The sequence below is a fragment of the Pan paniscus genome, chromosome 1 (genome assembly GCF_029289425.2).
Source record: "Pan paniscus chromosome 1, NHGRI_mPanPan1-v2.0_pri, whole genome shotgun sequence".
In the NCBI taxonomy this organism is placed as follows: domain Eukaryota; kingdom Metazoa; phylum Chordata; class Mammalia; order Primates; family Hominidae; genus Pan; species Pan paniscus.
Window position 1 is genome coordinate 22,976,941 of NC_073249.2, and position 15,250 is coordinate 22,992,190.

At 47.4% G+C, this 15,250-nt stretch overlaps 1 long non-coding RNA gene across 2 annotated transcripts in view; it reads right to left on the minus strand.

The window, feature by feature from the left end:
- The window catches only part of STUM (stum, mechanosensory transduction mediator homolog), a 77,264-nt gene extending 62,865 nt beyond the window's left edge, over window positions 1-14,399 (minus strand). Inside the window, exon 1 of one of the 2 annotated variants that reach the window (XR_008624201.2) lies at window positions 13,225-14,399. This is a non-coding gene — a long non-coding RNA (stum, mechanosensory transduction mediator homolog). The remainder of the gene's footprint in view (window positions 1-13,224) is intronic. The other variant, XR_004668422.3, reaches the window with a different exon arrangement.
- Window positions 14,400-15,250: the final 851 nt, after the last annotated feature.

Here is a 15,250-nt window from a genome sequence, read left to right on the forward strand (position 1 = left end):
TTGTATTTTTAGTAGAGACAGGGTTTCATCAAGTTGGCCAGGCCAGTCTCAAACTCCTGACCTCAGGTGATCCACCCACCTCGGCCTCCCACTGTGCTAGGATTACAGAAGTGAGCCACTGCACCAGGCCAGAGATGCAATGTTCATATCACAAAATTCACCCACTGAATAATTCAGTGGCTTTTAGTATATTCACAGCTTTGTGGAACCATCACCACAATCAATTTTAGAACATTTAGAACATTTTCATCACCCCCAAAAGAAAGCTCATACCCATTAATGGTCACTCCCCACTTCCCCCCAACCTCACCCCCCACCCGACATACTGTCTCTACAGATTTGCCCACTGTGGAAATTTCATATCAGTGGAATCACACAATGCATGGCCTTTTGTGACTGAGTTCTTTCACCTAGCAATTTTTCAGGATTCAGATGATGTTAATTGCGTTCACTCAGTCAAGATGCTATCTGGTTCCTGCACTCTGTCATGTTCCCTGTGTAAGTTAGAAGCATTCCAAGGGTAGACACTTTACAATCATGCAAATAAATATCCTGCTCCTCATCCAACTTCCCCTTAGACTTAGATTTGATGGTTATTGACCAAACCAATCTTTATTAACAAGGTTTACTAAGATCGATCCCTTCCACCACTCCTCTGACACTCATCAGTGGTTAGCTTCACAACTGGAAAGTTCACAGGGTAATTAGAGTTGGTGGCCCCGCTCTCCTCAGTAACATCATAGCTGCTCCAACAAGTCCCCCACAGACCAGGCCATCTGTCCTAGCAACATCTCTCCTCTGCTCCAGTTCCTCCCTGAGTGGTCGGGGACCAAGGACTCCTCAGAGACACACACGCTGCAGGACAACACATCTGCCCTCATTCTGCATGCAGCCCTGAGAACTCTGAGCTAGGAAGGCCAAGAAGTGACAGGAAAGCCTGTGTCTCCTGGGGAAGGGTCCACTAGGTTAAAAGAACAAGGACCTGCTCTTGATTCCACCTTTCCTACCAGTAGTTAATATGCAAACATACCTTCACTTCAGCAAACACCTACTACAAAGGTGCTAGTTGCGATTGGAAATAGAAGATAAGTAAAGCACAGCCCCTACCCTCAAGGAGACGATTTCCCGTAGAAGGATTAAGACAACCAAAGAACCAGAATCTCAAGGAGAGCAAGAGGAACGTCCTACATGACCTGACCATTCTGAGGAAGGAAGAGCCGACCTCACTGGCATGGTCAGGAAAGGCTTTCGGAAGAGGGCATTTGAGTTGGGTCTTGAAGGCTGGTTAGGAGTTAGACAGTGATGATGGAGGAAGGTGTACCAGGCAGAGGGTATAGCAGGAGCAACGATGCTCCCAAATAAAGGCCTACATAAAGCGAGGGAAAGAATGGGTGAAGCTCGCTGGACCCTCGTGGGTCCAATGTGGAATGTGAACTTGGTTCAGTGGACAATGGGGAGCTCCTGAAGAATTTCAGGGGAGGAGAATCTAATGATCAGAGCTGAGACATGAATAGAAATGTGCTTAGTCTGCTAACAGAGAAAATCAAAATGGGAGCATTATACCACAGCCATTCTGAGATGTGACCCAGGGGACCCACTTCCATTTGATCTGCTGTCGGCGCTCCCTTCTGCAGCTTGGCCTAAGAGTGACACTTCTGAAACCAATGCAACATCCCCAACCAGGGCCACAACTTATCCATCCCAGAGAGAGTGATTCACTCCATCACACACATGCCCCACATTTCAACCTGTGCCACTGGCTCTGTGCTATTCCATTTTCATTGAGAATGTTTTCTGCTTGGTGACATGCTTCTTTTTCAAATGAAACAGAAAATAGAAGATGACAATCACCGAAACAACGTTCCATAGCCTGGAGGCTGCTCGCGTCTTGCCAACCAGCAACACTGATGTGAGCTTTGTCTTCTGAGACGTGGATTCCTGCACTGGCAGAACTTGGAGACAGCAACGGCGAAAAGGTTCCCAAATGATCACCCTTCCCCAAGAGCACCTGGATTAAGGTGTTCCTGTCACATTAAACTTCCAAGGTTCTGGAAGAACAGTGGTCAAGTAGTGAGGTTGGAAGCCAGGGCTGAGGAAGGAGCAAAAGGCTATAGCCAATTTCCCAAAAGCCACTGAATCATATACTTTGTGTGTTTTTTTGTCTTGTTTGTTTGTTTTGAGACAGAGTCTCACTCTGTCACCTAGGCTGGAGTGTGGTGGCGTGATCTCAGCTCACTGCAACCTCCACCTCCCAGGTTCAAGCGATTCTCCTGCCTCAGCCTCCCAAGTAGCTGGGATTACAGGCGCCCGCCATCATACCTGGCTAATTTTTTTTTTTTTTTTTGAGACGGAGTCTTGCTCTGTTGCCCAGGCTGGACTGCAGTGGTGCAATCTCGGCTCACTGCAAGCTCCGCCCCGCCGGGTTCATGCCATTCTCCTGCCTCAGCCTCCCAAGTAGCTGGGACTACAGGCACCCGCCACTGTGCCCGGCTAATTTTTTGTATTTTTAGTAGAGACGGGGTTTCACCATGTTAGCCAGGATGGTCTCGATCTCCTGACCTCGTGATCCTCCCACCTTGGCCTCCCAAAGTGCTAGGATTACAGGTGTGAGCCATCACGTCCGGGCTGAATCATACACTTTGAAAGAGTGACTTGTGTAGTATGTAAACACATCTCAATAACATTGTTCCGGAGGGACAAGGGTGGAGCAGTGAGGAGAGGGTCCTGGTGGCAGGCATTGATTGATGTGGTCACTGACAGGTCATGTGGCTGTGCAGTTGTCCTCCGCAGTCCTCACCAGGTCTTCATTAACAGCGGTGTGTTCAGTTAACTGGACAAATATGAATTAACCCTCCAGGACAAGCCAGGCACTGTGACAGGCAGGGAGGCCCCGAAGCCAGGGTAACTGATGGTGAAATTGTGGGTCAGAGCCTTCGACGTGGTAGGAGGCCTCCTTTCTTCCCTTGTCTGTAAATTGAAGGGGTTGCAGCCGCCCTAAAGTTCTTTGGCCCTTGGAAAGTTGAACCATTTTCATTGTTGAGGTTTCAAGGCAGGCTCTTCTCCACAAACAGCAAATTGCTCTTGGCCTCAGGGTCAAACTTCTCACACAACAGAGACCAGAGCTGGACTGAGTGCTCTGCTCAACAGGGGGCTCTGGCCATGGCCCCTACAAATTCCAGGTTCAAGGGCAGTCCTGGCCTTATCTCATTTTACTATTTTCAAGAAAAGTTACTTCATCAATGTAATTTATGGTCTGTCATAAAATAAATGCATGGTGAATCCCCGTGTCCTACCTTTTGATTAGGAAAATATGGTCTCCTTCCCATTGCCTCCGCTTTCCCCTAGGAATGTCATTTCTAGTATGTGCTGGGCCTGGGCCAATGAAACCCAGCATCCAGTTCTCACTGGGAAGTTCCCATGCCGAAGACACACCTGCTACCCTACCCTGCCCCAGATTGTGGGGCTTCAAGTGTGCTATAAACCACCACCAAGTATGTGCCTCAAAGGTATATGGACACAGAGATTTTCAAACCCAGACCTAGAAATTAATGATGCTCTAATTTTTATTGTAAAATAACTATAGGTAAAGTCTATGGAACATTTGTGCACACAAACACACAGGTGCACATCCACCCACCCACACACACATTTGGTCAACACTTTGATGTTCCCCACAGCCTTTTACCAAACTGTAAAGTTAGCCTCAGAGACGCATCCCTCGCGCGGGCCCAGGGTTTGGGGAGTACAGTGGAGAAAGCTTCCAGTTGGTGTGTTGAACTAAGCCCTGGAGAACGTGTGCCCTTCCCCTTCAAGCCAGCACGTCACGTGTGGGAGGTCTGGTTGGGTGCCCAGTGGGAATTCCTAGGTCTCAGCTCCATGTGCTGCATGGAATTGAGCTACTGAAAACAGGTGGAAGTGCTTGTTAGTCACCCTGTCCACCCCCAGTTGCCACTCAGAGAAATACCCCAGGAATGATCCTGGGAACAAAGGGGATTTTGCTAATGATTTTTGTGTGTTGATTTTGTATCGCACAACTTAATTGTATTATACTCTAACATATTCTAACAGTTTTTTGGTGGAGTCTGTAAGGTTTTCTATATATAGGATTATGTCATCAGCAATGACAATTTCACTTCTTCCTTTCCTATTTGGATGCCTTTTCTTTCCTTCTCTTGCCCAATTGCTCTGGCAACGACTTCCATTATGTTGAATAGAAGTGGCAAAAGTGGGCATCCTTGTCCTGTTCCAGATCTTAGAGGAAAGGCTTTCAACTTTTCACGTTGAGTATAATGTTAGCTGTGGGCTTCTCATATATGGCCTTTATTGTGTTGAGGTACGACGTTTCTATACCTAACTTTGGTGAGATTTTTTATCATGAAAGGATGTTGAATTTTGTCAAATGCTTTTTCAGAATCTAATGAGATGATCATATGGTTTTTGTCCTTTATTCTGTTAATGTGATGTATCACATTTATTGATTTGCATATGTTGAACCATTCTGGCATCCTAGGGATAAATCTTAATCATGGTGGATGATCCTTTTAATGCACTGTGGAATTTGGTTCACCAGTATTTTGTTGAGGATTTTTGCATCTATGTTCATTAGGGATATGGGCCTATAATTTTCTCTTCTTGGACATGTCAGAATGGCTTTTATTAAAAAGATGAAAGATAACAAGTGTTGGTGAGGATGTGGAGAAAAGGGGAACCCTTGTACACTGTTGGTGAGAATGCGAATTATAGGACCATTATGAAAAATAGTATGGAGATGCCTCAAAAAGCTAAAAATAGAATGACCATATGACCCACAATCCTACTTCTGGGTATTTACCCAAAAAATTTGAAATGTGTTTATCCAAGAAATGTCTGCACCCCATGTTTACTATAGCACTATTCACAATAGTTAAGTTATGGAATCAACCTAAGTGTCCATCAGCAGATGAATGGATAAAGAAAAGAGGGTATATATGCCTTAAAAGGCGGTATATATATATTCAGCCTTAAAAAAGGGAAGTCTATCATTTGCAACAACATGAATGGAACTGAAAAACATTATTGCTAAGTGAAATAAGTCAGGCACAGAAAGACAAATACTGCACGTTCTCACATGTGGAATCTAAAAGAATCAAAGTCATAGAAGAACAGAGTCGAATGGTAGTTGCCAGGCACTGAGGTGGGCGAGGGAAATGGAGAGATGGTGGTCAAAAGGTACAAAATCACGGGAGAAGTATGATTTTTTCCCTTTTTTGAGTTCTATTGCACAGTGTGGTACATATAGTTAATAATAGAGTATCGTACATTTCAAAGTTGCTAAGGGAGTAAACTTCAAATGTCCTCACCACAAAAAGTGTTAAGTATTTGAGATGATGGACACATTAACTAGCTTGATGTAATTATTCCACATTGTATTCATAAATTATAGCATCACTTTGTACCCCACAAATTTATATAATTAGAAATTGTCAATTTACAATTTAAAAGTGCAAAGGGGATTTTGCTAATATTAATTGGTAACAATAACCTGTTCTGACTGTGGAGTGCTTTACAGTTAACAGGGCATCATGACTTCGTCAGATGCCCAAGCAGAGATTATTATTTTCATTTTACAAGTGAGAAAACTGAGGCTCAGAGAGGCTAAGTGACCTGCTCAAGGTTCCATGCTACTGAGGAGCCAGAATTAGGTCTGAAGCCTCCTGGCTTCTAGTTCATCTCCCTTTTCATGATGCTTTGTGGCATCATGAACCTAATGTTGAACTCGAAATGGCACTTAATTTAGACCATCCAGGTCATTCTGTTTAGCCTGTTGCTCATCTCCCAGATGGCCAAGTTTGCCAGGAAAGCATTGCCTAACCACTGCAGACTGGATGAAATGGGCCCCGGTGGCCCATCCTTTCCTCCATTAAAGCACACACTACTGTCTGTATTCATTAGTGCCTGCCTTCCCATTAGACTGTCAGCTTCTTGAGGGCAGGGACCACATCTTCTTTGACTTTGTGCCTCAGCTCTTAGCATAGACCTGGCACACAGTAGGAGCATGTTAAGAGTGAAATGCTGCTGAAGGCACTCAGAAGTAAGCCCTCCTCTGCTTAGCAAGCTATCTACACTTTATTGAGACACAAACTTCCTCTGTATCATCTGTTAACTGACCACTCCCATGGCAGCTGGGTCCCTTGCCATTTCTCAGAAGGAATTCGGATGCTGTTAACACATCCACTTGAAATTACCCTTGAAATGGGACAGGTCCAAATTGAGATGTGCTATAAGTGTAAAATATACACCAGATTTGAAAACTTAGTGTGCAAAAAAGAAAATATATCTTATGAATAATGTTTATATTGATTATACGTTGATAATATTTTGAATATATCGGGTTAAATGAAACATTATTAAGGTTAACTTTATCGATTCCTTTTTACTTTTTATGATATAGGTATGTACTAGAAAAATTTTAAATTCCCTATGTGACTTATATTATATTTCTGTTGGAAAGTTCTGGCTTAGGTCCTTACAGGTCATTATAAGGACTCGAGCTTTTACTCTGAGTGACATGGGAGCCATTAGAAAGTTTTGAGCTCAAAAGTGACACAATCCGACTCGCTCGTGTTTAAAAAGTAGCACTCTGGTTGCCATGTTGTGGACAGACTCTAAGGGACATGAGTACAGACAAGCAGACCATGTAGGAAGCTACTGCAGTAATACAGGAGAACGTGGAGGCTTGAATCAGAGAGTGGTAAGAAGTGGTCAGATACTGATCAGGCTTGGAAGGCAGACCAAGAGGACTTCCTAACAGATTGGGCATGGGGTTAAAAAGAAAAAAGAGTCAAAGTTGAGTCTCAGTTTTTGGCCTGAGCCACTGGGAGGCCGCCATTTGCTGAGATGGGGAAAGAGGAGGGAGAAGCAGGTCTGGGGAAGAAGACCAGGAGTTTGGTTTTGGATGCGTTATGTCTAGGATGCCTTTTGGTTTCCAAGTGGAGACACTGAGAAGGCAGTTGGATATATGACTCAGGAGTTCAGGGAAGAGGCCTGAGCTGGGGATCTAAATTGGGGAGTCATCATCATAAAAATGCAATTGAAAGCCCAGAGGCTAGGCAAGATCACTGCGGGAGTGAATACAGGCAGAAAAGAGAAGATCAGGGTCAAGAAGACCAAGTGCCCTGGGGAGCTCTAAAGTTTAGAGGTTGTCAAGAGAGGCAAAGGAAGCAAAGAGCCTTGAGGTAAAAAGAAAACTAGGAGGGAGTAGTGCTGTAGAAGCCAAGTAAAGAAAGCATTTCAGGAGGGGGAGTGAGCCCCTATGGCCGGTGCTGCTGATAGGTCCAGGATGAGGAAGACAGAGAACCAGCCACTGGATTTAGCAACCTGGAGGAGACTGGCGACCCTGACAAGTGCAGTGTAAGTGAGTGATGGAGGCAAAAACATGATTAAAGTGAGTTCACAAGAAAATGAGAGAGGAGGGATTGGAGATAGCAAATACAGACAGCTCTTTCAGGGAATTTTGCTGTGAAAGGGAGCAAAGAAATGGGCACAGGTCAGAGGGGATAATGGATCAGGAGAGGCTATTTTTAGAAGATAGACAATTTCGGCATGGATGTGTGCTGCTGGGAATAAGCCAGTAGACAGGAAAATTGATGATGCCAGAAAGACTGGGAATTCTGATGCTTCCCCAGTCTCCAAAGAGTATGCTTATATTGCTTTTTCATGTTTTATCAAATTTAGACATTACCTATCCACTTTCTGCTGTAATACACACAAGCCAGCTTGCTTATATCACCCCTCAATGCACTTTTACTCTTGTTCCCACATGATTCCAGCAGATCACTCTCATCCCACTGTCCCAACACATCAACTATTTCAGTTCATCTATTGGTCACCTTGGTGCCTTTTATTTCTTGGTCTATTAACTACAGACAGCATCTCTTGACTCCCGTTTTATATGATTGGGGTATTCACGCCTCTACCCTACCATCTGCTGTTAGTCAGCTTTGCATAGGTCATGCTGGGACAATAACAAGACCAACAACCACAAAATCTCAGCAACTCAGGCTTATTTCTGATTCACATGCCATGCCATGGCCTGCTTCTGATGCGCTGTTTATTCTGGGAACTAGTTGAAGGGCATCCCCCATCTGAGACCTGCCATTTTCATGAGAGAGGGAAAAGAACAATGTCAGAACTTCACACCACCTCTTAACGTGTCTGTTCGGCATGGAATATGTCATTTCCACTCACATTCAATGGGCCAAAGCGAGTCACATGGCCAAACCGGGTATCAGTGGACAGGGGAGGAAGTATTCTCCTACAAGGGCAGGCAAGCCATATGGCATCGGGTGGGGGTGTGAAATCCTCTTTCAGGGAGAACAGTGAATAATTGGGAACAATAATTTAATCTATCACAGTTCCTCTTCTCTCTTCTTCTACTTTCCAACTTCTTTTATGTTGTCAAGCCAGAAACTCTTTACATACTCCTTTATAGCTATTCTTAAGTAGTCTTCAGTGCTTTGTTGTTGATTTTAGAAGTTGAAAGCCACTAAGCAGCATTTACATTATTATGACTAAGCAAATATTCTTTACTGCAGAGCCAAACAGTCCATATCATGCACCACTGTTCCAATGACAGACCCTATGCGCTTAGAGCCTTTCTTACATTCCACCACATGCTCAAAATCAGGCCACATTTTGGACTGCTTCATATTTAGGCTATCCCTTTCATAAGAAATGTTTTGTTTTTCCAGAAGTTTCTGATTATGTTTCTTTTTTCTTGTTGATAGAAGAAACATTTGCCTTCTACATCATATCCCTAATAACCTCCAAATTTCTTCCCACTCCATTTATTGTTTGGACTCTTTTATTCTTTTTGAAGCCTGCTGACCTTCTGACCTGATTGGGCAAGCTGCTTCAATTTTGGATCTTAACGCTTTTGCATGGCTCTTTGTCTTTACTGCAATTACTAATTGCCTTCTGTTTTGTTTGGGTGGTTTTTTTGGCTTGCTTTCTGCTTTTCATTACAACCTTAATTTTTTGCAGTGTCCTAATAATACTCTCTACTCTCTAGAATGTCCTTCTCTCATGTCACCTTCAGAGACCTCTTTCCTTCCACTCTAATGAAAAGTAACTACTCTCTCGTTCTGTTGAACAATTTCATCCCGGGGTTGCTTTTCATGGCTACTCTGTATAGGATTCACTGTTTCCTGAATCTCATATCTCCTTTCTTGGTTTACTCCCTTACTTTGTTGAAAAACATCTTCAGGAACTTCCTTCAAAAGGTTTAGTAGGCTGTAAACTTCCTTGGTCCTTGCATCCTCAGGCCAACTTCACTTTTATATTGAATAAAGGCTTTGGACCAGATGATCTCTAATGCCTATTCCAGGAGCATAATTCTAGTCTATATGTATTTGTGGATAACATACTCTTTCAAGAAGACATTTAAAATAGTTGCTGCTCCCCAGGAGTTTAAGATCTACTTAGAGAGACAAAGAATAAAGTCTCAAAACAGCAACAAAAAAATCTATGATACGAAAGATGCCAGGAGGTAGGACATGATTAATCATCAGTTTGAGCCTTGGGTCTAGAGGAAAGACAGAGAGAAGAAGCAGAGCCAGCCTGTGGTGCTTTTATTGAGCAAGCAAGACTTTAGCAGCATCAAAGAGTAGGCAGTGTGTTAGGGATAAATTGTCCCTATCTGATGTCCTGAGTCCAGTGGAGTGGTTAAAGGTCAATGGAGGTCCTCCTCCCTTCGACTTTCCCTGTCACTGAGATATCAACATTTTCATTTCACCAAATCAAGATAGATATAATTTTTAAATATAAAAGCATAATTATACCCTTGACCACTAGACAAACTCTCTGGCCATGTTGGGGCATAACAATGAACTTTCATTACAGGTATGAATAATCGTGTATATACTTATAAACACCCTAATTGTTGGAACATGAAGGTACCAACGGTGGTCTTTATTAGTAGAGTTTCACTGAATAGGACTAGAGGTGACTCTCTTTACTAATGTCCATTTGTAAAAATTGTTTTTCATTGTTTCAGTGAGGAGTTGGAGTGATCATAAATCACTTCTCCTTTCCAGCCACTCCCTAGGAGACAGCACATCCCACTCATGATATGAGTGTTATCCCGAGAGCACTGTTGCTTGGGTGGAGAAGGCACTGGGGAATTTTAAGGATGGGGCTTCTCCACAGCTGGTCCTGCAGACTGGATGGACCTGAGACACCTACATCAGAGGGAAAAAATAAAAATAAAAAACGAGCCTTCATTCAGCAAAAACTGCCCTCTCATCCAATCTGCAATCCAGGAGAGGACTTGCAGGGAAGGAAGTTTCCAGAAAAAAAGAAAAGATCTTTGGGCCAGTGGTCTGAGCAGTTTCCAGAATGGGAGTTTAGTGAGGATGGCAAGTGCTGAGGACACGTGATAGATTTTCTCAGCAAGTTCTAACCTAACACTACTCCCTCAGGGAGGCTTTCTCTGAGCCCCCTTCCTTCGCCCCCAGGAAGAATTTCGGCTACAACACTCTGTTCCTGCTGCCATCCTAGCACTTATCAAATTCAGACAAAGTTGGCCTCAATTTTCCTCAACAGTCTATGACATCCTGACTGATTTATTCATCATCACAACCCCAGTCAATGCCTGGCATGTGGTAGGTGCCTGTGTTGGTCAAATGAATGAGTGAATTGAAAGAAGCTGCATTTCATCAAAGAGCAGAATCAGCCATGAATATTCAGTTGTCCCGGGAGCTTCAGATAAGCCAGGAGGCCTTGGAGAAGTGGATCTGGGCCAAGTGGTGGATTTCCAAGAGCTGGGGCCATTTAAACCACTCCTGGGGAAGGGGGGCAATAAAACCACCTGCAAGATTGGTCTGAGCTGCTTTGTTGCCTGGGACTCCACCGCAGGTGGAGAGGGGAGCAGAGGGATCAAAAGCACTCAAGGAGCCTTTGCTTCTGAGTGGTCCAGAGGGCAGTGCTGCCCTGGCTGCAGCGACCCCCACCCAGAGATGGGACCAGTGCTCAGCTCTGCAGAAGAGCAAGATGGACCCACCATCCCCAGAGAGCTTCCTATGCACCAGACCCTGGGCTTTATGTAATCACGTTTCATCCTCTCAGCAACGCCAAGAGACAGGTGTGCCTGACTTACAGATGAGAACCACCACCAAGGATCAGGAATCCCTCATTCCGTGTGGAGAGGAGCAGGAGCCTGTGCACCCAGTAAACTGTACAATAGCAACCAAAGCAAAATTAAAAAAAAAAAAAAGCCAGAATTATGTCACTGAAAATTCAGAAATCTGTGCACCTACAGCTCACCTGTTTTATTACTTTTGTGGTTTGCATATCTTCCCTTTATTTTCTCCTGGTTTCTTATAATGGTTTGTTTTGTTTGTTTGTTTATTTGTTTGTTTCACAAAAATCCCATAGGATTCTGATCTCACAAAGGGAAAAGCTGGATCCCCAGGGCAAGGAGCCAGGGGTCAGCGGAATGGACGATGCCCTGCAGCCGATGCTGTCAATGCAGCAGGGCTAAGGCTGGGAAAGCCACCTAGTGAAGGGAGACCAGGGAGGGTACACACAGGTACATGCGTGGGCAGCTGCTGTCTCCTGGGGCTGGTCTCCCACAAGGTGGTTTCCTCGTGCAGCAGTGACTTGGTGCAGCCCCTCTCACCTGGCGCCAATGCATTTGTTTCCTCAAAAGACCATAGGGTGGCATTTACCTCACCACTTAAAAAAAAAAAAAAAAAAAAGGTGGATCAAGATGCATACTGGCTCAGGAGGATCTTCATATCCGCCAGAGGGAGGGGCAGGCAGTCTCTTTTTACTCCAGCAGGTGAGAATTTCTGATAAAACTAGATTAACACCAGCTGGCCTCCTTGCAGTGTCTAAATGTGCAAAGAGAGCTGATCTGATGACACCAGCCAGGGGGACAGGCTGCTGGAGGCACCCCAGAAGAGAGAAGCCCAACTAAAGGCCACCTAACTTACTGCTCAGATAGGCTGCTCTGGCCGCAGCAGCCCCTTAGGGTAGAAAGACAAGTAAGCTCGGAGGGGAAAGTGAACGGGTCCTGCGTGGGTGGCTGTGGCCTTGGCTATCACCGCAGCAGAGGCCCCTGCTAAGCAGGCGAAGAGCGATGAGACCGTGAGAAAGGCCAAAGTCAAACTGAAAACCCCTTCCAGCTGGCCTCTGCTCTTGGGAACTTGGAACCATACGTTGGCAACAGGCTCGCCGACAGGGGCACGCTTTCTCCCGGAGAGGGCACTGGGGCGCCTGGCTCTTCGGGCGGGCACGGGAGAGGGGGGCACCTCCCAGCACGCAGGAGCAGCCAGTGCCAAGCTGGAGGAGGGGAGGGGCGTGCAGGCAGAGACCTGGGGGTGGAGTTAAGGGAGGGAGGGTCAGGAAAACTTCTCATTCCCTGCCTCCATTCACCCTCCCGCACCATCTCTGTAAGGGGCCTCTGCTTTAAAACGTGGGACATAGATGCCACCAGAACCCCTGCCGGCTGCCGGAGTCCTGCACAGAATTACATCGGCGCACTCTCTACTTCTCAGGAACAGAAGGGATCCGAGGGAGCTATGGGTTCATCTCTGGCCACATGCATCCAAACTAATAAAATCATCCCCCATCCCCCTGGCGCCCTGCGGGGTGCTGGCGGAAGTGCAGGTACCCCTGAATGAGGCGGAGGAGACTCTGGCTAGAGTTCTCGTCCCCACGCGGTCCGCACTCCGCGAACCAAAGGGGGCTGCAGGTATATCTAGCCCGGCTCGTCCCCTTTCCCCGGCTCAGCTGACTTCGACGCCCGGGAGTTTGATCCTCGCCGCCGAGGCCCTAGAGCTCATTCTGACCCGACCCCATTCCTCTCAGGGAAGTGGGCTCGCGGACGGATGCACACGACGGAGAGAAGGAGCAGAAATCGGGGCGCCGGGACGGGAGCCCTACTCCGAAGCCGGCAGAGCCATTCCGGCCGCCGCTGCGGGCTCCAACATTGGCCGCAAAGTTTCCGGCTCTTTGGGGCCCCGCCTGCGGGTCGGAGACCCCAGCGCAGCCTCTCCCCTCTGGGGTGCACACTCCACGCGCTTCTGCCACCTGCCAGGGGACGCCAGGAGCGGGCGGTCGCGCGTGGTCGCAGCACTTGGAGCGCGCGGCCCCGCCAGGAGGTCTCCGGCCGCGCCCTTCTCTCCCCCCACGCCCTCCCGCGGCGGGGTCGGGGTCGCAAGGGTCGCGGCAGCCGTGTCTTACCCAGTCCCGGCACGAAAGTGTTGAGGAAGAGGCAGATGACGGCCACGGGGAAGGGCATGTAGGGGATGGCGGCGCGCAGGGGGCCCTTCTTCTCGCGGACCTGCACCACCACCCCGCTGGACGAGGACGCCCCCCGGGGGTCCGCCGCCGCCACCGCTGCCGCCGCCGCCGCCGTCTCGGCGTCTTTGTGCGAGGGCTCCATGGCCGGGAGCGCTCTCAGGCAGCCGGGCAGCACGGCCGGAGCTGGCGCCCAGCGTACGGGAGCAGGAGACTGTCGGCTGCGGGCTCCGGGCTCCGCGCCGAGCTCAGGCGGCCGCCGTGCTCCGTGCGCCGCGCGGCTCGCGGAGACTCCCGCCCTCCGGCGTCCCCACACGCCCGGCGGAGGGGCGGGGAGGGCGGCGCGACACCCGGTGACAGCGCTCTGACGCCCCTCCTCGCCAGGCCCCTTCCCCGCCCCCTCCCCCCAACCAAAACCACCGCTCACAAGGAATGGAAAATCAGGGAGAAGGGAAAGCAGTGGAAGAGGACCGCAAAGGGGGCTGTTTGCCCAGGTGCTGGAAGGGGTGGACACACCTCGCCCTCCCAAACAGGTGAACTAGGAACCTTGACCACGAAGCCCTGCGAACTGGGAGTGTGTGCTTGGCTGACACCGTCGGGAAAGCCTCGAGGCTGAGTCCCCTGATCTAGAGCAAGCCTTTGGCCAGGGACATGGGGACAAGGGACGGACCGCGCGGCGCCTGACACCTAGTCGGCCTTCAGTGCATTGTGATTTAAATGATTTTGTTTGGGGCGAGCGCAGTGGCTCCCGTCTGTATTCCCAGCACTTTGGGAGGCCAAGGTGGGAGAATTGCTTGTGCCCAGGAGTTCGAAACCAGCCTGGGCAACGTAGCGAGACCCGCCCCCCCGCCCCCCCCCCCAGCTCTATTTTGTAAAAAAAAAAAAATTCACTTAAAAAAAATATATGAGTGAATTTGTTTCAAGTGTCAGAGAAAAAGCAATCCAGAGATCGGATCGATAATAGAGGAAACAGATTTGCAAACACCAGGCCAGGTCTCCGCAAGACTAGTTAAAAGATGGGACACTTCCCTACACACACGCACCAAAAGCAGAAAGAAATGCGCCTGTTGCAGGCTTGTTGGGCAGCGTTCACCATCCCCTTAACTATACTGGAGGAAACCTGAGCCTTCTGTGAGCCCGACGTGGTGGTTAAAGAGCCAGTGAGGACACAGCGCCGTCTGGCGTTAATAATGGGGCAGTTGGTAGAAGCAACAGCCGGCAGCTTGAGGTCCTGTTTTGAATTCGATTTTCTGAATAAGGCTGCTTCGCCTCCGCACCTGGAAAAAGTAAACGGATGAAAGTTACCGCCTCTAACGTTAGGGAGGGGTTAAAGGCTTCGGAATTATCCAGACAGTCAGCAAATCGTCTGAATAATTGGAAGGGTGCAATAGCCTCCCTTCAGGAATAATAGTGATTATTATTATAAACAACCCAGGGTCTCAGAAGAGGCTAAAAGAACATGGGTTATTGTATACTTATACTTATTGTATAAGTCTCTGAATAAAATAATTTTAAAAGCAAATGGCCAGGGGTTAGTGATACTGGTGGACACACACATGCATGTATACACATACACAGATACACACACACACGAGTCATTAGCTTAGGTTTGGCAGTCAGAAGAACAGGGTTAAAAATTTTAGTCTTTGTTCAGCCACTAAAACCTGTATGGCTTAGAAGAACTCGCTTAGCCTTTTCTGGCCTGGAGTTACTGTGTTTGTTAAAATCATAGCAAGCTTCCATTTAATACACACTTATTGAAGGCCTACTAAGACTTAGATTCCAGGGAGAGAGAAATGAGTAAAATCCAGCCTCTGCCTTCAAGAATCTAAGAAATGAGCTGAGAGATACTGACAACTACAAAGATAGACTTACAGAAACAGTGAGGAATGTTGCAGCTGTGATGTGCTGGAGGTGCTGCGACAACATGGACCTATCTGTGAAGCCAGCTAGCGTGGGGGAGGCCTCG